Source organism: Rattus norvegicus, chromosome 18 (genome assembly GCF_021556685.1).
Source record: "Rattus norvegicus strain SHRSP/BbbUtx chromosome 18, alternate assembly SHRSP_T2T, whole genome shotgun sequence".
Lineage (NCBI taxonomy): Eukaryota > Metazoa > Chordata > Mammalia > Rodentia > Muridae > Rattus > Rattus norvegicus.
Window position 1 is genome coordinate 42,127,130 of NC_141551.1, and position 23,311 is coordinate 42,150,440.

Below are 23,311 nucleotides of genomic sequence, written 5' to 3' on the forward strand. Positions count from 1 at the left end.
ACAGGATCCTCTGGAACTGGAGTTACAGATGGTTATGAATCACCATATGGATGCTGGGAATGGAACCTTGGTCCACTGGAAGAACAGCCTGTGCTTTTAACCCCTGAGCCTCTCCAGCCCCAAAGAGTTTGGCTAGAGAGCCGTGAGAATTATTGGAGCATTTTCGGATGCTTATCTACTAATTGGATCGTGCAGCTCATCCGCTCAAGTCTGCTACCAAAGCAGATTCATGTTGGGGTGTTCTTAAAGACAAAATATCTCATCACTTTGAGGAATAAATTGCCTTCTACAGGGCCTCCAGACCATTCTCCTTTTTATTCCTCTACTGTGCTTCTTCCTGTGAGAACCTCTCTGAGCTCTCTTCATATATGCATAGACAAGTAATTTTAATACCTCCTTTCCAGCAACCCCTTTTGTCCTTTTGTCTTTCAGGGTCCAGAAAACATTTCCCTCCTCCTCCAAAACTTTCTACTACACAGAATTTAACATACATCTGTTGTTAGCAAATACTAACAGGAGAAAAGTCAAATTCTATATTCTACTGGGATCCCAAGAGTCCGGATTTCTCTGAAGGTGATGTTTTTGGAAAGTCCTCAATCAGTGCCGAGAGTATGGTGATGTCATCAGTTTAAATGCTGAATAAAGCCATCCTTCCCTCAAGCTTGAGAAGCAGGAAGTGTCTGTGGTGAAGGGGTTGAGAAAGGAAGTAAGGGCAATCAATCCGTCTTCTGTGCAGGCGCCATGACAGTGCCTCTACTTACCCCTAGGCTGTCACCACTTTCTTGACTATCAGAGACCATTGCCTTAGCATGCTCTCGGACCTTTGAACCTTCCATGTTTTTGTTTGTTTGTTTTGGAGACATTTCAGATGATCATGCAGGGATTGAGTTGTATGTGGAGTATGACAGACTGTAAACATACTCAAAAACCGAAACCCAGAGTTGAAGGCCCCACCCCCACCTCCAGTCTCAGGAAATAGTAGTAGCTTTTCCTCTTTCAAGGTGATGTCACAGTCATTTCCAAGTACGATGGAGAGAGGACAGGTTTCACTGTTATGACAATAACTGGAATCTTTTAAGTCATGAGTACCTTGCACTTTATAACTAACTCAACTGTACTTAACGATTCTGGAAGACTCTTGCCAGACCCCTTTGGTCTAGTGAAGTGCCCTCCTCCACCCTGTCCCATATAATATGTGACTAAACAGCCCAGTTGAGAAGTGGTTCTCTCTCACTCAAAAGCCCTCTGCTCTCATCTTTCCTCAAGTGTTCTTCAAAATTGCAGCTGAATCTTCTTCCGTAATCTTCTGTTTTTCCCTTTCACTGGGTTCTGCTGAGAGCACAGTTTTCTCTCCCAGATTCTTTGTGTTACAACTGAAACATCCGGGGGGGGGGGGGGGTGGGTGCAGAGAAATCCCCATTCATTTCAACTAACACTGCTTACCCTTAACACCTAAATGTGTTACTTCTCAGAACGAGGCCAAGAATCCTACTTCCAAACCCAAAGAGCATCAAGAGCGATGAACACATGATGACTATTTAATCTTCTCTAAAGGTTTATAATCTAACTGGCTTCCTGAGCCTCCAGGACTGTTGAACACCGATTAGGTGGGAGAAAGAGTGCTCCCCGTGCTGACCTGTGTGTTTGCTGGAAAAGGGGGATAAAGGTGATAAAGCAGGCAGATGTGGGGCAATACTGTGGTCAGCCTCAGTGTTGTTCCTGGTCAACGCCCCAGTGTGGTTAAATTCAGGACCTGCCCACCTCTTATCACTTTTGCCTTAGTCACTTTGTCTTTGGATCTGTTTCCATTACTTCTCTACCGAGGTCTGTGATCTTTGGGGCAGCTCTTAGAAGTACACATAGAGGTTCTTTGATTATGTGAGTTTGTTGGTGTGTTCCCAAAGTTGAACATGGTGCAGAAGGCTTTTAGCTCGGGAAAATAGTGTTCTCTGACAAGGTTCTCAGGAGGATCATCTTCACCTTGGCAAAAATGAGACTAAGATTTTCTTTTGCCCCTCAATGTTTCCACTAGTAACTTAGGTGTTGGGAAGGATGGGGCTAGCCTCTTTTTTCTCCCTAGCAATAGATTTAGAGTTGTGTTTCCTTGCTGAAGGTAACTCTTTCGACCATCACAACTCTAAGTGGCCCTTCCTTGTCAAAGTGAGTTTCTAGGGTCACTGAAGAGTTTCCTGCCCAATTTTTCTCAAGGGTGACCCTGGGGCGTAGATATATGGTAACACATACATAGGGTCTATGATATCTACCAGTTTTACAGCTTCCTTTTATTCTTCTGTGGAGAGTTCTCCCATGACCCTGAAAATGGAGCCTGTTTGTCAGAAAGACTGAGGCCATTATACAAAAAAAATTTCCAGGGACAAAGAGAGACTTGTGATTCCTGTGATGTCACCGTTTCTGGTCAATGTTTCTCCAGCTCGGTATTTATGGCTTTTAAACTTTGACTTAAAAGATGGACTGGCAGATGATTTATCAGCCTCGCCTTCCACTGATGCAGGTAAGGGGAAAATAGCCAGTTCTCGTACCACCTACTGGGCTTGTTTGCTCCAGGAAATGGCAGCACCGGATGAGGAAAAGGAGCACAGGCAGTCTTTGAGGTAGGGTTCAGAGTGTCATTCAGATGCGGTGAAAACCTGTTCTAAGGAGGGATCCTTTCATCCCACCATCCTCACAGTGTCCATATGTTGTCATCTGTCACTCTGCAGCCACAGTGGCAGGAATCACTTAGCTTTTAAAATTAAGGAAACACAGCTCTGAGCTGTTAGCAGTTCACGAGGCCATTAGGAAGGTTGAGTTTTGGGTTTTTTTTTTTTTTTTTTGCTATAAGCCATTTTAGAAGCAAGGCTTTAATAAAATGGGAAATCACTTCAATAATAAGTGTGTGTTGGAGACCCAGGCAGAGTCGTGTTTTACTGATGCAAAGGCCTAGAACTTGGTGCTAATTTTAATCTTGCGGCCACTGAAATGACAATCCTCCTCATTACCCGGGGCTTTTTCTTACCTCTGCCACATTTGTCCATGTGGCCCAGGGCTGTTAGGTAAATATTAGTCTGTGCCCTGCACTATGTGTTGGCACAAGCAAGTCAAGGTCCAGGTAATTCATTCCCAGAGACACTGTGGTTTCTTTCCGTCTTGAGAGATAAACTACAAACACCCTCATCCACCTACAATGTGCTGAACTCACTAGTAAAAAAGTAGCCTGCCCCTCCTTTTCCTAAGATAACCCGCATTTCTGCACCCTCTACCTCGAGTCCTTTCAACCAGCGCGCCTCCCTCGATTCAACCTGCAGGCCGATCACCCGCAGGTCGTGACAGGGCGCTGGGTCCTCTCTGGGTGGGCTGGTGTGGGCCTGAACATCTGCATTTCTAATCAGCTCCCAGGCCACAGTGCTGCAGCTGGCTCAGAAGAAGGCTTTAGCTGCCTCTCAACCCAACCATGGGCTGTAACTAAGTAATTACTGAGAGCTCTTCCCTGGGGCCAGGAGATTGCCTGGGAAGCCCCCATCCTCATTACAGTTCCTTATAGTAACCCCCCTCCAATTAACATAAGAGCACGGCAGGGAATTCCAGGGCTTTCAGTACTGGGCTCACAGCCTAGACTGAACCCACCTATTCTCCCTGTCCCATTCCCCCACAGCTTAGCCATTCCTATCTCTCTTTACTGCTCATTATCACTAGTCTGAGCAAACACAAGCTTTGGCCTGATAAGGAATCAACTGGCTTGTCCATAAATAACAGATTCTCTCACACACACACCCAAAAAGAACAAAATGGAGAGGTGTTATATATTCGATTTATTTTAGGTTCCAAGCCTAGTTTTTTCCCTTGCGTATGTTGCCTTATGTCCATTAAGTCATTCTATTTGTGCTCCGCCTTTGAATCAGTTTTTCCTGCTGTTCTAAAAAGGTTTTAAAAGGATTTCTAAAAAATCTATTAGAATTTTTAAAAAAAGCTGTCCTTTTTATCTTGTGGCATTAAAGAAAAGACAGGAGGTAATACCATCAGCACTAAGTGTCCTGAAAAGGTGGGCACTGACGTGGCTGAAAAAAAAATCATATTTGGTGTTATGGAAAATACCTGTTTTGATCTTTTTCATATAGGTCATCTGAACTGGATTCCACCAAGACATGCACTAAGCCCTATGAGGGTATCCACACTGCAACTTATATTTATGTTCCAATAGTCAAACATATGAAGGGGTTGTTATTGAAAGTGAGTCAGTTCTCGGCATTCTTTAAGAGGCTATTTTAAAAAGCCTTTTAGCATTTTCCTTCATTACTTCACTATTAGATTCTCCTCAATCAAACACTGATTAAGAAAAGGCTTTTGTTTTATCTCTTAAGGAAGCCCCTACAACAGAGGCTTTATTTCTTACCAGTGTTATTAACAAGCAAGTGTTAAGACTGGCAAAGGGTATCTCTGGATTTAAATCAGAGGAGAGAACACAACGATGTAAATGGCTGCACATCTGATGCTTTTATTAAGATACCACATGACCAGAAATGGAAAGCAGTCTGCAAATACGGAGGGACACGACCCACATGATTAATTAGAATACTTAGAATCTTGCAGTATATAAACTTCTCTTTCTAAGAGCTATGATGTCCTTATGTGATACAAACTGAGACCATTTCCAACCGTGGAGCAAAGTATCCTTCCCTAGATGTGTCTCTGATGCTTGGGCTTCTAGACTCATGGTCGTTCTGGTTTCTGTGTAAGACCACCTACCCTATCTCTTCATTCACACCTGCCAATAGGGATGTTTGGACTGATCGATCTTAAACTGACTCCAAAGTTCCAGGAAGTAGTTGCACTCTGTGGAATAGCTAGGGCCACTTTAGTGTGCCTGCACTCTTCCTGACAGTTTTCTCTTCTGAATACGGTACTTGATTTATGAACCTTAATCCTTGCTTCCAGAGAAGACCCGACAGATTCCCGATACTATACAGTGTACTCTCATGTCAAGGCAATCTCAGAGCTCATGTTGTATCCTGGTGAATATCACATTCCTTGTGATAATGGAGCAAAGAATGGGCTTTGGGATGGCGAATGGAGGCCAAGTTTGAAACTACTACTTGGGCAAAGCTCTTTGTGTCGTGTGGTATATAAAGATAACGCTGCATACCATGGGGAAGCTCGTCCGATCTTCACTGATACAGCATCTTCAGCTGAGGAGTTTGAGATATACCCCCCCCAACCTCCAAACATGTGCTTGTCAGTGGGATGATCACTGAGGCCAGGGAAGAGTCACCTGCAGATTATATGGAGCCAGTAAAAGAGATAAGGAGACGGTTTATCCTCACTGTCTAACTGTCTTCAATTCATCTCCAAACAGCTGCACAGTCTCCTTTGTGTAAACCACCGTGGGCACCAAAGCACTTTAAACTCTATGCCTTAAAGAATGCTACCCTAGAAACTAAAAGCCTAATGGAATGTGTGGCCGTTTCTTCTGGCACTTCCTACTTCTAGAAAGAACCACACGAGAAGCAAAACATGGTCTTTGCAGTACTGTAAACGAGCATTAAAGGGATCTTTGGTTTTTAGCTGATGGAAAGGTCAAATAAATACACATACAATAATACACAATAAAGAAAGCCTGATGCTTTGATTTTCTCTTTGATACCCAACAACTGGGGAGAAAAATCACATATTGAGTCCTTGAGCATCAAGGATCTGCTAAGAGATTTTTGACAAGCTTCATACATTTCTAGTATATGAGAACTGAGTCAAGAGATAAAACTTTCTCTTTGGGAGGTCTCTTTAAAAACTGCATCTGTCCCCTGTGGTATAGGGAAAGCTCAGACAGTAAGAAGGAAACATCATGGCTTGGAGAGACTAGAAACAGATTCTTGGTTATGTCATTGTCTGACAGAAGAAATAGAAATGGTGTCAGGAAGAGGAAGGAATGGGACTACAATGGAGACAGCTCCAGTGGGAAGACCCAGTGGCTCCCTAGCTGCCTCTCCTCTGATAGGGGCCATGTGGGACACGTCTCATCTTAGCTTTGTCAACAATGACTAGACATAGAAGCAGAGGTTGAAACTGCAGACACAAAACAAAATTGAGCTTACATATAATAACTAGGAAATTACACTCTTCTAATGAGGCACACATATCCAATTACTGTTACCAGAATGTACCACGTGAGTGCCTTCCTGGCAACCACAGAAGTGAAAACATACCATTTACCCAGAGTTCATGAGTTTTCCCCTATCCTTTATCCCACATGCAAATTGCAATACTTTTTCAGAACATCTATTAGCATATAGACAATAATTAGAATGATCAATATTTTTAGAACATCAGAGCCATCTATTTGACAATGGCATTTACTACCTATTATATAGCCCATCATGAGACACATCAAATTCAACTAGCCGTGTCCCCAAAATATCAGCTACACCCGTCAAGTTCCTGCTGAAGGGCTACCTGAACATCACACCTAAGTTGCTGATGGAGTGTGACCTAGAAAATAAAGAAGCCACAAGTCTCCCCTTACAGTTGGAAAGGGGCTGATGGTTTAAAGAGTTGTTTGTTTGTTTTTATCTACTCATTCATTTATTTTGGTGCTAACCAAACTTAAAGTGATCACTGTTATTTCAAAACATAAATTTGACATGGTCCTGCTAATTATTTTCAGTAGTTATTTTCCCTAACATTTCCTTCCAAGCCTACTAAGTCTTTATTTTAAGAGCAAACTACTGAAGGATCAGCACAAATTTCACAGTGTCAGCAATATCTGGATTATTGTAAGAGAGGGAGATTATCAAGAGTGGGGTTATCTGACACCATTATTCTGACATTTAGGCTTGAACTTGAAGTAAGGTCTGTGAAATAATACTGCTAAAGTGGCAATGCCAACAGAATCGTGTGATATGAAGAACCCCATGAGTCTCCTGAACTTGAAACTTTGTCTCTGACTGGCCTTCCTGAATCTCGGTGAAAACAGGGAGATGTTTTTCCCAGACAGGTTGACGTAATCTTCCCCAGCTCTGGAAGAACTTGTCAGCATGTGCCCAGTGGACATCTCTGTGCTCTGTAGTCTGAGGGCCTTGAACAAGCACCCTGGTGTCCTGCAGCTAATAATGATAGAGACACTTTAGGTTTGACTGGAGCTTTGTGCTGCGTTTAAACTGATAGGGCATAATGTGGTCAGCACCAAAATCATCTCACAGAACAAGGAATGCTGTCCTCAGAATGGTTCCCTAGTCAGAAGCCTCTAGAAAGAAACATCACTGCCAGCAAAAGAAGGGTATTTACTCCCATGGACTTCCTGGATCTCAAACGTGAGGATTTGATCTAGCAGGTTACTGAGCTGGGGGGTGTAGTTCTGTTTATAGAGTGCTTGCCTAGCATACATAAACCTCTGGGTTTGATCACTTCAGCATGACATAAAATCAGGTGTGGTGGCACACACCTGTAATCTTATCACAAGGGAGGTAGAGGCAGGAGGACTAGAAATTCAAGGCCATCCTAAACTACCCACATATGCTGAGAGTATATGGCCAATTTGAGATTTCTGAGACCCTGTCTCAACAACAAAACTAAACAACGAAACAGGATTTCAACACTGACAGAAGAAATTAGCTCCACTTTCAGCCTTGTGTCACCCATGGGCACATTCAACAAGTAACACTGCACATAAATGACTGGTGACTTCAAAGATGAATGGCTTTATGGCCTTCACGGACTGTCACCTGGCTTAGATGCTTGACATTACTAGAGGAAACATGGGTGGCAGAGTGGAAGAAGGAGTGTGAAGGAAGAGGGTGGGACATAGTAGCTTGGATAACAGTGAAGGTATCAAAATGGGTGTAGGGCTACAAAAGCCAGATCCAAGTGTTCAATCCTTGCTATGTGCTAATTTCTAGCATATATACCAATGCACATACACATACACACACACACACACAGACACACGTGCAAATTCTCTAGGCTCATCTCTCTCCAGCATGCTTACATAAACCCACAGAGGGTGGGGGTGATGAGTTCTTACCCAGTATTAACAGTGTAACAAGTATTTAAAGCAATCCACACATACTGACTCATTTAATCCTTATGGCTACTTATGAGGCAGCCCCAACTACTACTCCACTGTACAAGACAGCAAATAAAGACATAATGAGGTTACTGTTTGCCGGAGGTCACACAGTCAGAGTGATGCCACATGGATCTGACTGTAGGCCCTGGCTGTACTGTCTGCTCTACACACACGCACTTCTGTTTGCTGGAGTCACTTCCCTCCAGCCACCTTTAAGTCTTGTTCTAATTAGTGGACTTGAACACACTAGGTATTACATAGGCTGTAATCCAAACTTCCACTATCAGCTTTGTGTTTACAATTAAATGCAGACGTGCAAGGACAACGTCAATAACCTCAGGATGTGTGAGTGTCTGGGGACAACTTTAAGCATCAGGAGCCATCAACTCTCTGACATCTAAGGCTGGGCTTTGGAACAACCACAAGCATTCTCTTCTAAGACATGGTGCCCAGTGCAGATAGAGCATCCATGTAGTTATCTAGACTAACCCGAGGAAACAGCAAGAAAACAACCTGCCGGTCACTCTACCCCAGAATGTCACTGACACCCATCGAAGAACCACGAGCACTGTAAGAGCCACTGGCTAGGTCTCGGTCTTTAACATGTAAAAAGACACGTCTGTGGCCTAGGATGGCCTCCAATGTTCACACACCTTGGAAAAGAAGTTATCTTGTAGGCAGCTGTCCACTAACCATGCTGGACAGTACCTGGGGTAATATGTGGAGGGAAATATTTTTTAAAAAGACTCATAACTTTATACAGACTCTTTGTGTTGTGAGGAGAATGTTCCTTCTATTTCTCCAAACGAGGCAAAGACGGGTGCGTACGGTTCTGTTAAAACGAAATGGGATGGTAAACAGAAACAGAGAAAACCTTCACTGATTACTTGGCCGCCGTCTGGGTCAATTAATGATTTGGGACTCAATGACATTCCTCTAGGCTCTGCTTCAGTAGAGGATGGCGAGGCTCCATTCACAGCCCAGTACACAGGCCACAGGAGAATCTAGTCAAAAAGGCCCGGAGAGTAGGAAAGGTGAGACGGCCCATTCTAAATGCACTGGGCTGTGTCATCACTACTGGGGGGGAAGGTCTCAACTAGTTTGGGAAGGTCTGTTCACACCATAATTCCTCACACTTGATCGATCTCCCAGAGAATATTACCAATGGGGCAGCTTCACAAATCCAATAAGAAATTATTCCATGAGTGGTCCCAAGTTGCCAGATGTGACGAAAATGAATAACGTGCCATTCAGCCATTGTCAAATTACACCAGAGAGTCTTTGAAAAGTGTCTGGATTGTGTTCAGAGGCCAGTTAGTAATGATATAGACTCCACATCCCAGATTCAAACATCAGGGGCCCCACAGGAAGAGGACAGGCTTCAAGACACCTTGGAAGTCTTCAAATGATACTTCCGAAGGACAGTATTACTAGTTTACAATCATTTTTTGAAAACTATAAAGGAAAAAAACACCTCAAATACATACAGCACCTTGATTAGTCCACTAGGTAACTGTGCGACCCTATTGGGAAACTTTCACTAATGTATTTACTTTAAACACATTCACCTCATTTACCCTTAAGTATATGAAAAAAATCCATCAGTCATAATCTTAGCTCAATTTCTCCTAAACCTCAGTGTTAGCTCAGGAGTGGGAGCATGTCTGAACTCCAGGTTTCGTCCCTCACAGGAATTCAATCTTAAACACCTCATCTCCGGCACGGCTTTGGCTGATCACAGCTTGCTGTCATTAGTGTCTATTTAATATGGCAGCTGATGCTTTTGTGGTCCCTTTGCAAATGGGGCAGAGAAGAGCCTTGGGGAGGAGTGAATTCTAATTGCCTGCTACAGGACTATGTGGCGCTGCCTGTGACAGCAGCAAATGGGGAAAATAGGAAGGCCTTAGAGAAAGACTGTTGTAGTAGAGTGGAATTCCTAGAATACAGTGTGCTATAAAATGAGATTTGGCTCCACAGTGCTGGGGGAAAACAATGGGCTCAATAGTACCCGGCACTGGTTGCTGGGCATATTCTAGCTCCTTTAGTCAGAGCTGCCTTTCATTCATGGGAGCAGAAACCATGCTAGAAAATGGAGGGGAGGGGGGTGTCGTACTGTTGTAGAAAGCCTCAGCGTAGCATATCAGGAAAACCCCAGTATACTTGCAAACAGGAAGAGTACTAGGGTCAGGACATCTCGCTTTTTCCCACCCAGCTGGATGCAGCTTCAACAAAGACTATATTCTCTTTTAAATAAGCAGCTGTGATTAGGAAAATGTACCCAGCATCCTGGCTGAATTACACAGAACATATTTTAGAAGGAAGTAGAGTATAGGACAGATCTTTATCTCTGGAAAGAGGGAGTGAATGGGATACGGGAGAAGAGCACGGAGAGCCCTCTAGTTAGGGAGAGTCCTTGTCTATATCTATCCATGGCATGATTCTGTAAAGAGAAGCAATGAATGGCAGTGGGGATCAAAATGTTTTACATCACATTTGTAATACTGCACTCTGATGTAGAGTCATCCGCCACTCCATGGAAGGCTCAGAGATTCCATCAGTACACGCCAAGAGTGACTTAGAGTTTCTTCCTAACTTGCAAAATTGAAAGGAAAAGATGAGCAAACTCTAACTCAAAAAGTGCCTCAGATACTTCAGTGACTGCTGAATTCAAAAACTAGCCCTTGAAGGCCGCACATGCAGGTGCACAGGGTGGACGCAAGCCCGTGTAATTATTCATGAGCCGTCATCAAACCAGTTTGCCCCTAAAGTGCTTGCTTTAACGTCAGTGTTTTTTAAAGTCCATTTTAACCAAAGTGTATGTTCAAAACTCCATTGCAATGGCCTCTAGTCAGTAATTAGCGGGGGGTGGGGGGTGGGAGGATATGAGCTATACTGGTTCAGTTAGAGATGCTCACGTGAAAGCAGTACATAAAAATTTTCATAAAACTTTTATAAATAACTTTTATAAAAATTGTTCACAAATACTGCACAGAAAGCAAAGTTGTGGAGAAAATTCTGCACTGAATTTGGCTTAGTAAGTAGGGGGTGGTGGCAACTAGGTTGCCTCTGATTGGCTGGCCACTTTGCAAAGGTTTGCCCTGTACACACACAGGCATAGGTATACATAAAGCAAGCATTGTACAGTCTTCTGGAGGCTGTTTGCAAGAAGCCCTGTGATCCAAAGATTCTAGCTCTGGAGAAGGCTCCGAGTCCAGTAGGGCCTCCACCCTCAGCGGACAGCCAGGCTTGGGTGGGGATGGTCATTGGTGGCCCTGCCTATTCCTGCCTTACTTGTGAAGATGTCAGGACCCTGCCCATTAGTGCCTCTTTGGATGAAGCATTTTGTGTTGTGAACAGCTGTCCACTAACATCTGGTCACGGTCCAAATCCATTTCATAAGAAACACCAAACAGCTGTCAGATGTTCCCAACTTTGGATGAAGACCAAATGAACACAAGCTTGCTACCACTGGGGAGGACCACGGTTCCCATCATGTCTCCAGAGACAGCCCATCTCCAAGCTCCTGCTTGTTAGCACATTCCCCACAACCTGATCAACAACTTCCTTACTTTTTTGTAAACTAGGCTGCGATGCCCATTTGAGCAAACAATTGGAGTAGATAATGCCAGGATTGATTCTTGCTTACTTGAGGGTTTCTGTCAGTTTGACCTGGACCTTGCCTCATCATTCTCTTCTGTTTTGTTTCTGAGACTGGGCTTGCCTTCAGACTTGCTCTGGAGATGAAGAGGGTCTTGAATTTCTGATTCTTCTGTCTCCCATGTGCTGAGATAGCAGGCGTGTGGCCCAAGCTTGTGTTTATGCTGAATGTAGGAACCAGAGCTTTGAGCTCATTAGGCAAGCACCACGCCAACTGAGCCACACCCCTAGTCCACTTACTTTCATTACCTATTTTTTCTTAAAATGTGTATTTTACTTTTGACTACACTGTATACAATGTTGACTTTACTTTCCATGATATGTATATGCATTTGTGTATTGGAGTGTGTGCTGGCGGGGAGCAGAAGAGGATGAAGGGTTGCCTAGAGATGGAGTTGTAGGCAGTTGGACCTGGCAGCTGAGTTCAAGGCCGTTGGAAGGCATGCATGTCCCTAACACCTGAGCCATCCCTTTAGATTGGTTTTTTTTTACTGTCCATATAATTAATGTTTATTGAGAGAAACTACTCCTTAGCTCACATATTTAAGTTTCACAGTTCAGGAACACAGGTCAGCAGTGAACTTCTATGGAGCACAATCCAAAGAATTCTTCGCATTCTGAAATCACTTCGCACTCTGAAAGACACCGGCCTTCCTCATCTCTTCAAAATCTTTCATGGAGTCATAATTCCTGTAGAAATCTGCATAAGCCTTCTTTCTTGGTTCAACCACGCCAAACTTGTAGGCAGCAGCAACTCCTAGGGCCACAATGAATACACCAACAATATGAACCCATAGATGCTTGGCCAGAAGACCACGCATTTGTGGTTTTGGCAACAGCACACCAGAACTCATGGTAGCCAATGTCCTCTACACCAACATCTTTCCTGGTTCTCAGAGAAACGGAGAGCCTTCTCTCTAGATTGTTTTTTAATCTCCAGCTTTTCCATATCCTCGTGGAAACTTTCTAAAGCTAAGGAGTAAAGTCCTGGTCAGAGTAGGGAGTTGTTTTCCTACTGGCCACTGTCCAGAAATTAGGTGTTTTTGGAAACCAGGGGTGTAAAAAGCTGGTGCCTCAATTTGACAGACCAGCGCACCAGTAGATGTGGCTAATAAACAATGTGTTGCAGTGTTTTGCAGAAAATAAAGTTGTTTGCATTTATATGTTGGTTTTGAGTCTAATAGTAAGTTAGAAGAGACTTTTTGAGTGACAATACTTGAGGCATTAAGATTTCCAACACAACATCACTTGCAATCAAAACCTTGCATTCCAAAAGTTCATCCAGTGAGGGATCCCTTTATTAACACGAGTCTCAAGCAAGCACAGAGCTTCGTGTGCCTGGACCCTACCACAAGAGCCAGGCATCAAGAGCCTTACAAACTTGCTCCTTACTGAGCACTGGACCCAAGGAATTCAGTTTCCTTACCCTTGAAGCCTTTCTCCACATTTTGGAACTGGGCGAACATCCTAGCACTTCTGTGGCTGAAACAGCCAGGCTTAGCGAGTGAGACCTGTCTCAGAACATAAATGTTTGTGAGTGTATGGTCTAACATGCTTCCTAAGTTAGAACTCATGCTTCCTAAGTCAGTTATTTTAAATCATACCCTAACACACAAAGGAGCACAGGATCGTAAGGAGGGCAAGCAAATGCCTCACTAGGAACTATAGAGCTCTCAGAATTTTTGCCTTTTCCATTTTAACTTCCCTTCCAGTAACCCACACGGAGGTAGTGACAGAAAAACACAGAGATTGGTTAATTCTATTAGGACGGTTTGACAGCAATTAACAATGACAGACTCTTCTTGAGTGTCTGCGTGTACCTGACAGCATTCAGGTATACGTTATCTCAATTACCCTATAAGGCAGGCATAATTAAGTCCCATTTTACAGATGAAGAAAACAAGGCACAGAGACAGACATAAAGTAACTTCCCAAAGAAGCCACTGTCAACCAAGTAGCAAACTCCAGAACCCATGCTTTGAACTCCATCAGGACATTATGTACTAGGGTAAGTCCCAAGTATAAAGTGGACTGTCTATGCTGTGCCTGCGTGGCGGGCATCAGCGGGCTCTTCCTTGTTCCTTCTGGTCTTGGTCTTAAAATGCCAGACAAGCACCAGCAGCTGCAACAGCCGCAGCAGTACACTGCCATTGCTATGAAATATGACAGCCGTTCTGCTGCTGTGCACTGAATGTACTTGGATCATTGACATGCCGCCTCTGAAACTCAGGCAGAATGCTAGCATCATGGGAGGGTGCAGAAGTAGCTGCTGAGTCTAACATTTTCTCTGCACTTATTGGAGACTCTGGAGTGGGCTCATTCCCCAGCAAAGGGAAAACAGAGTTGGCACCCACTTGTCGGCACAGGACTGACACCCAGTGTGACCGCAACTAGGGGTTTTCATATCATCAGAGAGCAAAGTGCTAAACTTACTTTTAGACGGTTTACAGCAGGGAGGAAATGCACTAGACTGAGAACTCAAGGATGACCGAAATTCTCTCGATACTTGCTGCTTTTACTTCATCTTATTTAAAATTCCTCCTAAAGTGATTTACAGAGCTTATTTTTAGCACTTATGGATCTTTTGGAACACAAAGCAAATAAATAAGTAAATAAGTAAATAAGTAAATAAGTAAATAAATAAATAAATACCATTTGAACCCTTTATTGTAAGTTTTTTAACTTTAGGGGCCCCATGTAGCTAAGGTGGCTGCTGATTACATGGTAACACTCAGGAATCTGAACAAAAGTGGGTGCGCTGAGGCCAAGTGCCACTAGAGGGCAGCCTACCAGTGAAGTTAGAGACAAGCTGCCCCACATCTGTGCAATAATTTGACAAGCGAATCGATAAGTGATGTAAATTCAGCTCTCAGCATTAGGATGTCGACTAAAAGGTAGTGCCAGTTTTTTTTTTTTCAAAGAACCCAAGTATTAACTTTCAATTTGAATGTGCTCTTAAAATACAGGTTTTCCCCATCTAGAAACTAAGTCTGTTAAACCGTCCCCAATCCTGGAAAACACTTAAGTTTCTCATCTCTCATCTTCTTACTGCCCACTTTTAATGTTCTGTTACTTCCTCATAACATTCAGCCTTGTTTTGGAACTCTTAGGTAGAAATAAGACTTTCATGCTACAAGTTTTGGTTATAAAACCCCCTAAGAAAAAAATGCTACATGAAAGTAAACAGAGAAAACTCGCCCTTCTGGAGACTCTACAAAAAGATAAATATTTCTTAATATTTATACTACATTGGAAGACTCATCTGGGCAACCATACAAAGTCAATATTTATCTAAAGATTAGAGCCACAAAATGAAATATGAGCAACCTCAATCGCCTATACCGTGAAGATGTTTTTAATAAAACATTAAACAGCACATTCTGCCTTCCACTATGTGAGCAGTGTTCAGTTTTAGTACAATGCAGCCCACGGAAAAGCACTCATTCACACACGCCTGGTTTTTATATGAGCAATGTCCGCACACACGGTGGTGCTCAGTCTTCCTCGTGGCGTCTACCTTTCAACGTCCTGAGAACCCTCTCAAGATGAGGCAAAGCGTCAGAGCTGTGGGGTAAAACACGAGACAGTTCATGGGAAGGCCTTTAACACAGCACAGAGGTGGGGGGAGAGCAGGACACCCTTTGGTATTCAGTCCACTGGATATGACTTAAACACCAGATACAGTGGCTGCTAGCTAAAGACTTTATTAACCTGGCCTCCTGTCTTGACCAGTGTCACTGCTCCCATTCAGTTACCCAGGTGGGACATCTTAGAGCTCTTTGAAACTCATTCAGTTCTGTACGCCATACATCTAATAATGTCATACAGACAAATAATGTCACACAGACAATGAGTTCCCGTGTCCTGGTGGCTGAACTATGCCCATACAGTCAGAGCTCTCCTGTTCTCTCCTCTCATAGTCCTCAAGTGTATATGTACTTCAGAAAGAAATATTTGATGATACCATCTTCTTGCTGAAGACATGGAACACAGGCCTGTGGCCCTGCCCTCTGCAGATTCACAGTTAATCAGACCATTCTAAACCCATTCACCATTGCCTGTGCATCAGGGAGGATGTTTCCTTGCCCAGAGAAAGCACTAAATGTCTAAGCGCTGAATTAAGGGCAGCTGCTCTCTGAGTTAGCCCAGTAGTTAAGCTAAGTCACAGTAAGATGGCTGCCAGAGGGAAGAGCCATTTCGGCTGTGTTAGGGGTCTATTTATTCCTGCTTTAAAAAAAAATGCATTTCTGTCCCATAGGTGCATTTCACAATATCCTAGGAAGTTATTCCCATCCAGTTCAACTTTTTGTCCCTCCTGTCCCACCCAAAGTCACAAAGTTGACACCTCATACTGTTTTCACTCCAGCCTTATAAATCTGAAGCCCGAATAAAAATGCCCTCCATTGTCAATTGGTCTTCCTTGGGAGACTTTTGTCTTAATAATACTTCAGGAGTCTCCAGGGACAACACCCCCTTCAACAATGCTCTCCAACAAGAAAGAAATCCAGGACCTAATTGCTCTGCGGCCTCTAAGGGCATTCTCAGACAGGTTCTAAATGTGTTCCATATCAGGGTTCAAAGTGCAGTCAGGCAGAGGTGAGAATGTCTGTGGCGAGAAACTGTCCTTCTTTTACAAATTATGAAAAGTTCTGAGTAATCAACACCATGACCGTGTAGATTGCGGGGAGGAGAGGCTCTATAGGTTAAAGACCTTGTCCCAGGCCTTTCTCTTATCAGAGATGCGCTCTCTCGGGCAAATTATTTGACCTCTCTAACCTTCAGTTATCTCATCTTTAAATTGAGCATAATGACACCTGCCCTGCCTAACCCATTATCATACCTGCCCTACAACCCGAAGTTGTAATGAGCTGAAATGAGGCAACATTTGTTGACACGCTTTGGAAAAAATACACAGTATAGGCAGTGTATAAATGAGTCCTTATTACTAACACTCTTGACTGTGATCAATGCGGCCAACTAGTTCTGATGAAGGACATGGCAAGAATGCTTGAAAGGAAGGCCTTCCTTTACAGAAGGGCCCCATAGGTGCAGCTCACGGCTGGCAGCCCATCTTTTCCTTTGAGGATAGGGACAAGTTGTAGCAATACTTGGGAGCGGGTGCTGTGCACAGTAAACATGGGCGATGCACTGGGGTGTGCACATCATGAATACTTTTCATAGAACAAGCCCTCCAGGTAAGGTTATAAGGCTAGGTAGGATTGATAATACACAAGGGTCGTGGCCCTTTCATTTCTGCTGCGAAGAATTTGCATTTCAATAATAATGTGATAATGCCAAGCTATTCACAACATTTCGAAGGCTTCTCTTCCACAGCTGGTGTGCTGGTGAGATCTGCTGAAGGCCTGGATGTGGCTGTTTTCTCACAGCAAATGTTGTCCTCTTTATTCTTGGGCAATAGTAACAGGGCTTGTGTTCTAGGCCCAGTAAAATGTGACACAAAAAAGCTCCACCCTCTGAGATATCCCTGGAGAATTAATTAATCAGCATATTCAAGATGTTCAACTTCCCCTCATCACAAATGAGAGGAAACACCTTGTATATAAATGTTGATTTTTTTTTTTAATAGAAATGTCCCTGGGTTATGTGCATCTCTTAAAAAGGTATCTAGGGCCAGGGAGATGGCTTGGCCAATAGAAAGCTCTTACTGTACAAGCCTGAGTAGCTGTGTTTAATCCTGAGTCTATGTAAGCAGCCAGATGTGGTGGCAATCATTGACTGGAGGCTCCTGGGCCAGCTAGCTTGGAGTACAGAGTAGCAGAAGCAGGAGAGACTCTGGCTCAAAACAAAGGGGAAAGAGGGAACCACATCCTTAAAACGGAGGTCTTCTGACCTCAATGTACCTACACAGCACACATGTGAAGAACTGAGTGCATACACATGCACATACTCTTGGCTCCCTATGAACTGCCTCCTTTCACTTCCGACATCTCTCCACTGGTCAAACATGGATCCCACCACAGAACATTGCTGCTGCATGCTGCGGGAGATGGCTCTGGAAACTACCTTGGGTAATCACGATGCTCAAGCACAGTAGAGTGGATATTACAAATCAATTCAATTTTGGTGATTTCTCATTAAGATGCCTACAGATGGGTAGGTCTAATTATAAAACCCAAGCATTTATAATTCATAAGCACAAATTATGCTAAACTAGATGGGGCTATATGTCATTAAGGTTTCATATAAGCTACAGAATGATTGTTCAGACTGAAATTTAATTCTTAAGTTGGCATTTATATATTATATCTAACTTTTATTAGGCGCTCCAGTTAAAAGTTGAATGTAAATAGCACATTAACATTTATAATTCAATTTCTTCATCTCTGTAAAATTTGATCATGTAAAACTCATGACACAGAAAAAGTCTTCTAACCAAGAGTTAGACCCTGTTTCCTCCAGAGTTTTCAAAGTTCCCCAAGCATTATGCTTAGCACTCACTAAAAGTGCTTTTAGGCACAGGAAAGGCTGCTTGGTCCACAGCCTCCTGTATATAGCATGCTTTTGTTTGAAAGAATTGGGACATTACCCAAAGTCCTATTTTATTCTTTGGAAGAAATAGGAATCCAGCATAGAGCTAGTAAATATCAGAAGATAGAACAGATAAAATCTTGAAAAGGTAGTTGTTCTTCAGACTCAAAGGTTCCGTGCATGGTTTATAGCATTCTGGTTGTTACTCTCTTTACATGGCCATTCCGGTGAGGAGGCAGGATCATTCTATCACACTGAGAACCCAGTGTGGTTTTCCTTGCCTAGTAATTTATGAAGCACATGCGTGCAACCCTATTGTGCAAAATGTTCCACCTAAATACAGTTACCACCCCATCCCGCAACACTGGTGATCATCAAACTTGCTCCCAATCCACTTGCTGTTTGATTGACACCCACACAGAAGGCACCAAATAGTTGTTTTGTTTTTTTTTTCTAAAAATTGCATTGCAATATTTTGTTTAATTGGACCAAGTGGTAGCCACGATCTTTTTACCATCAAGAGGGCAATGAACTAAATTTACTGAAATCCTTTTAGAAACAGAAAAAAGCTTTGATCTTTTTCCCCATTACTCTCCCCCTCCATCTCTATATAAATGCATATATATGCATGTACATGTGCATGCATCTGAACATGGATGTGTGCATGTGTGTGCACATTGCATGTGTGTGTGCATGTGAACCTATGCTTGTGTGTATATGTCCACATATGCAAACGAACACGTGCAGAGTACTGCAAAATGAGCACGAACACTTTCTTACCCTGCTTCACTCCTCCCCCAAATCAAGGGTCTAGAGTTCTGAATTTACAAAAGCATGCTTTCTTTGCTTCTGAGAGATACATGAGGGGGTGGTGAAACATGGCCACTCAGTAATTGCAACCTATGTGGAAAAGAGGCAGACCACATGATCAAAAACTGATGTGACACTTAAAAGTGTTTCTCCACAAGGAATCTGGGTGCCCAGAAGCCTGGTGAAGCCAGTAGCAATTACGGCCATGTCAACCTTTCCATTTACTTCACATTATTGGTCTCTAAAATCAATCATTCAGTGTGGTTGGGTAAGGGAAGTGTCTTTAGAATAGGCGTGTGCATTCAAAATGCTTGTTGATCTTGCGCAGGCATTTTGGCAAGTGAGGTCTGGGGAAATTTAGAATGGCTGCTTTGAAGCTCACTTTGAAATAAAAACTAGTCATTTTCTAGGTTTTTTTTTCTTAAATGACTAATTTTCTAGATTAGTCCCCATTTGTAATGATTTCAAAGCTTGCTTCTTCTGTGTCTCCTGGATTTTCACTTGCTGCTTTGCATGCCCAGAATTCAGCCCAATTTGTTTCTTTCAGTGTAAGATTTCATTTTCTATGTTTTAATCTACAAAGGAATCAAACTGCTTGGGTTGGACACATAGGAGTTCCAGAAAGTCCACTTGAGAAACAGGAACTAAGACTTTGAAAAGCATATAAACATGTGTGACACAGGGCCAAACTGGGCAAGGACCGCCAGTTGTGGCCTACCTCACACAGGAGGCACAGCACCACAGCCTGTCTCCCTTCCACAGCATTGCCTCCCTCCAAATGTCTTCTTGAGGTAGCCACACTCAACTAGAGAACTTTCCCTAATCAGCAGCCCGGAGGCAAAATATTAAAATAACAAACACATGAAAATGTTAATCTGCTGGAGAGCTGATGTGGTCAGGAGGCCCGCTGGTCCAAGGTTATCCCTTTGTTGTAAAAGACAACAAAATGGCCTCAAACGCCTCAGCAAATGTTAGACTTAAAAATGGTGAGGATTAAACTTGAAGTAAGGGTCAAACCTTTATATTGCAAAGCTAAACACAAGGCGTGGCCCTAATGATGTCATTGCACTTACTTAGCAACCGGCAGTGCCCAAACCAAGCTAGAAGAAGGTGACATTGTCAGCAAAGTCAGGGATACCTTTGTTTACCTCCACACTTAGGAATAGCCCTTGATGAGGAGGTCCCCTTTGCCTCCTTTCGGGAGGATGAAGGTGACATCAGCCTTTGGACTGTAATCTTTTTCACTGAGGAATTCTTTCAAGACTGAGGAAGAGGCAAATCCTGGAGTAAATACCAGCTGGACGTACACATAACAAGGTCCAGGGAGAGACTCTCAGGAGTTGCCGCTTTTAATCTAGCGCTGAATTACAGCAGAAGCAGCTTGCAGCTCTTCCAGAGCACCCGCTGCCAAAATAACTGCAAGGCTTGCAAGCCCTGGTGCCTCAAATCTTTCCCAAGACACCCCAATACTAGCTGAGGCGCTGAAACTATGGCAACCGAATAAGAAAGCAGCCTCCATGATTAATAGATGAAGATCCCCGCGATGGTGTCTAGCTGGGACCATCATTCATCGTATGAACAGAATTAGCACAGATTCCATCTCGAAAGCCATTAACAAGAATTCTTTCAAAAAAAAAACGCAGCCATTCCACTACAAGCGCGAGTTTCAAAGGCTCTGGGTGATTTCCTTTCTATTGCTCATGCACTATGCAGGGATGAGACTCTGCCTAGTGACTCAGATACTCACTTGTTTTTACAATAGTGAGGTGAATGCAGGAGAGAAGAGTTTCCCACCTGGGTACCTGGGGCCCTAGAATAAATGCATTCAAACCCCCAAATATGTGAATGAAGTCACATGCTTCTCAGAGTGAGGCAGGGGAAGGGCAGGGACTGGGTCACCTGAGGGTGTTTGCAGAATGTGACTGTCATGAAGTATTCCATTCTGGGGACAGGAGTATGCCCCCATACTGGGTCTGTTGGTGTTCACTTGGCTATCTGACTCTAGGGCATTAAAAGTCTGGGAAAGGGGAAGGCAGTACTGCCGATACCATAATGCCAATGAGAAGATGACTACTTTCCATATGGGAAAAGTACCCAAAGGGAGAAGGAAAGGAGGACCCATCACAGACTCCTCATCTGTAGAACTACCACACAGCATCACACAGTAATTAAGAGATCTTTTGCCTCTTCTCTGGTCCATACAATGATTTTTCTTGTAGAGCGATGCTTTTATTGTATAAAATGCCAGTTCCTGTCCTAGTCTATCTAGGCATCAAATCAAGTCATGGCAGAAGGTTGGCCAAGGAGGAATTGGAAACCACCGAGAAGCACACCTTGCCATGTTAAAGGAAGTTCCAAGTCTAAAGGTGGTACCTATGTGGAAATATCTATTGCTAATCACCCTTCCAAAGTAGTAGCTATCTCGTCTGCTGCCTGGAAAGAGCTAGCCCATCCCTCTTTGGGGCATGTTAATTATTGTCTTGTTTCACTCTTCCCACACCCTCTCCACTTACACCACTTGAGAAGCCTCCTTATCCCCAGAGCTGAAAATAATTGTAATTCTCAGGGATGGAGGGGGTCCTGGATGACACAGACAGGTAGCATCCTCAGGGAACTGTGGTGATAGTATCAGTTTATTTATCCTTCTGTTGTGTCTTAGAAATTAGATTTTCTTTTTTCCTCACTGATAAGTCTTGTCCCTTGACTCTCAGATTTGGTGGGAGGGAATCAATCAGTCCAGTAAGTTCTGGGCTCTGCTCCAGGTGGCCCACCACTTCCTACTTGTACTGGAGGAAGCTTGGAGACCCTCCTCTTCCCAAACTCATTCCAAGTGTGGTCAGGGAAGATCCACCCGGTCCCCAACGTTGCTATTGTTTTAGCTGTACAGTGCTGTGATGTTTCGCTTGTGCTTCCCTTCTCATGTTTTGGGTGTGATATCCCTAGAAAAGGATCATAGCCCCTCCTCCTCTGAGAAAAACTGTTCACACGCTTCGAAGCTCATAACACTGTGGCTGGCTCATGGGTGATTGTTCCTTTGGGGTCCAAGGGTTGTTTCCTTTGTATCCTCTCTCTGTATTGCAGATCCGCCACCACTTCCTTCTGTTCTCTGCCCCCACAGAGCAGAATCAGTGTTTCTGAAACCAATTCCCAGGCCATTTTCCATGACTATAGTTACCCACATAAAAGTAAGCCTTTGTGTTGAATGAGCGCTTTCGTGTGCCAGGCATTGTGCTATTTGCAGGTGTTAGCCTGCCTAGTCCTTAGCCTCTACAAACTCTTACACTCTCAGGGTTTACAAACGGAAACCGAGACAGAAGGAATAATGTCAGCCGATTTGTAATTACCAAACACAGATACGCACATGTGTGCATGTGTGTGTGTGTGTGTGTGTGTGTGTGTGTGTGTGTGCGCGCGCGCGCGCGCGCATGCGCGCGCGTGTTAATTTTGACCTTCTGGACCTGTCCACTGCAGTGGACTGAACTTCCCCAACTGCAATGAATTTGCCCTTGTTACTGCAAATATGGAAACTTCCTTCAGAACTCTTAGTTCACCCTGACATATCTGTTCTACATTAATGGCTGCATTGACATTGATTGCAGAAGAATTCTGTCCCTATTTTTTTTTCTTCTATAACGTCTGGCAGACTGCCACTCTCATGACCTTGCTCCCAGTAATGGTCATATTGAAAGCAATCCTTACTTGATGCAGCTGACATTCTGATTGATACAGCTACCATCCATACTGCAGTAGCATGCTAGAAATGGGCTGTGTGTTTTCTATGGGTCTCAGGCAATTGTTAATTTTCATAATGTGGTTTATATTCAGGCCAAGCCAACAGTACACAATACTCATCTGATGATCCAAAAGACAATGTATAGCCTGCCTTATACCAGGGTCTGAGACAAAAAGACTAGACATCAAACTTTTCAAACTGCCAGTTATTTTATGAGATATAGTCACGTTTCATATTATTTCATATCATCCTATCTGTGGCCCTTCAAGGTGAAGAATGGGCTTACAATTCCTAGAACTCAGTTAACATAATGCAGCTTCAGGGAAGTAGCATATCTCATCCAAGAAAGTAAGAGCCTGGAGAGCCAGTCTTCCAGGTCTGTGTTCTCTAACAGCTGTTCTGGCACAGGGCAAAGACGAAGGTTAACAGGCATATTACATTTTCCCCCGAACCAGAAAAAATTATTGGGGGGAAGAAAACAGTTCAGTAGTCAGTGATTGGAATGCCGAGCAAATGAGACGAGAGTCAAAAGCTCAGTCCCCAAGTGCTGGCTGGCTACTTCTTAG

The 23,311-nt window shown here is 43.5% G+C and overlaps 1 protein-coding gene and 1 pseudogene across 3 annotated transcripts in view; both read right to left on the reverse strand.

Annotated features, from left to right (window-relative positions):
- Positions 1-23,311, reverse strand: part of Sema6a (semaphorin 6A) — a 121,359-nt gene that overhangs the window by 91,371 nt on the left and 6,677 nt on the right.
- On the reverse strand, positions 12,270-12,621 carry LOC120098258 (cytochrome c oxidase subunit 6C-2-like; annotated as a pseudogene).